The following is a 1,924-nucleotide window of genomic DNA, read 5'->3' as shown; positions in this document are numbered from 1 at the left end:
GTGACAATGATGAAGATGAGAAGAACAAACACAAGAAGGACAAGAAAGAAAAGAAGGAGAAGAGGGAGAAGAGGATGACCTTTCAAAAGAAGAAGAAGGGTGGAGGCTATGTGGTCACATGGGATAGTGATGGCTCTTCGGATAGTGATAGCTCTAGTGATGATGACAAGAAATCTATCAAGAGAGCACTAGCAAGCATCGCCATCAACAACAAGCCCTCCATCTTCGACACTCCATCGACATGCCTCATGGCTAAGCCTACCAAGGTAAAAAATGATGAGAGTGATGATGATGAAAGTGATTCTTGTAGGAGTGATGATGAAGATGAGGAGTACTCCAAGGAGGAGCTCATGGACATGTGTGAGCAAGTGCACGCTTGCAATGAGATGAAGAGAAAGGAGTGCAAAGAATTGGGCAAGAAAGTAAAATTTCTTGAGCAATCCTTTGATGAGCTCAATGCCACTCATGAGGGGCTAGTGGATGCCCATGAGAAGCTTGGCAAAGCTCACTCTAAGCTTGAAAAGGCTCACTTCTCTCTCATTGAGCAACTCAAGAAGGAGGAAGCCAAGAAGGAGCAAGTGATAGTAACATGTGATGTGGGACTAACATGTGATCTTATTGATGAATCTTTTCATGAACCCATTATTGTTGCTCCCACTAACACTTCTTGTAGCACAACCATTACCACTCCACCTATGAATGATACATCACTAATGGTGGAAAATGAAACCCTCAAGAAGGAGGTGAATGAGCTCACTCGTGCCTTAGGCAATGCCTATGGTGGAGATGCCCGCTTGCTAAAGTGCTTGGGTAGCCAAAGGTTTTCTCTCAACAAAGAGGGATTAGGCTATACCCCCAAGAAAGGCAAGGCGGCCTTTGTCACTCCCAAAGCTAGCTTTGTGAAGGGCAATGGTCGATTTTGCAATAGATGCAAGCAAGTTGGGCATATAGAGCAAAATTGCAAGACTAACAAGAACAAGCTACCTAATGTATCCTCAATCAAATTTGATTCTTGTTACATGCTTTATAAGGGTGCCAATGGTGTGAAGGCTAAGTTCATTGGTACACCAATTGTGGGCCCAAAGAAAAAGGCCATTTGGGTACCAAAGACCTTGGTGACTAACCTACAAGGACCCAAGCAAGTTTGGGTACCTAAAAGGAATTGATCTTCTTTTGTAGGTAAATTATAAAGCCGGAGGAAGGCATTGGGTGCTTGATAGTGGGTGCACACAACACATGACCGGTGATTCAAGAATGTTCAATTCAATCAATGAAAGCAAGAGCAATGGGATTGATAGTATCACATTTGGTGACAATGGCAAAGGCAAGGTCAAAGGGCTTGGTAAGATTGCAATATCCAATGACTTGAGCATTTCCAATGTGCTACTAGTAGAGAGCTTGAACTTCAACTTATTGTCGGTAGCTCAATTGTGTGATCTTGGTTTCAAGTGCATATTTGGTGTGGATGATGTAGAGATCATAAGTGTAGATGGCTCTAACTTGATATTCAAAGGATTTAGATATGAGAATCTATACTTGGTTGATTTCAATGCTAGAGAAGCTCAATTATCAACATGTTTGATCACTAAGTCTAGCATGGGTTGGTTATGGCATAGAAGGCTTGGTCATGTTGGAATGAAACAATTGAACAAATTGATTAAGCATGACTTAGTTAGAGGCTTGAAAGATGTCACATTTGAAAAGGATAAGCTATGTAGTGCATGTCAAGCCGGAAAGCAAGTTGGTAATACACATCCTAAGAAGAGCATGATGAGTACATCTAAGGCATTTGAATTGATGCACATGGACTTGTTTGGACCAACCACATACACTAGCATTGGTGGAAACAAATATGGATTTGTGATTGTGGATGATTTCACTAGATACACATGGGTGTTCTTTCTTATTGATAAGAGTGATGTGT

The sequence above is a fragment of the Miscanthus floridulus genome, chromosome 13, assembly GCF_019320115.1.
Source record: "Miscanthus floridulus cultivar M001 chromosome 13, ASM1932011v1, whole genome shotgun sequence".
In the NCBI taxonomy this organism is placed as follows: domain Eukaryota; kingdom Viridiplantae; phylum Streptophyta; class Magnoliopsida; order Poales; family Poaceae; genus Miscanthus; species Miscanthus floridulus.
The sequence above is the reverse complement of the archived record's forward strand: the minus strand, read 5'-3'. Positions refer to the sequence as shown.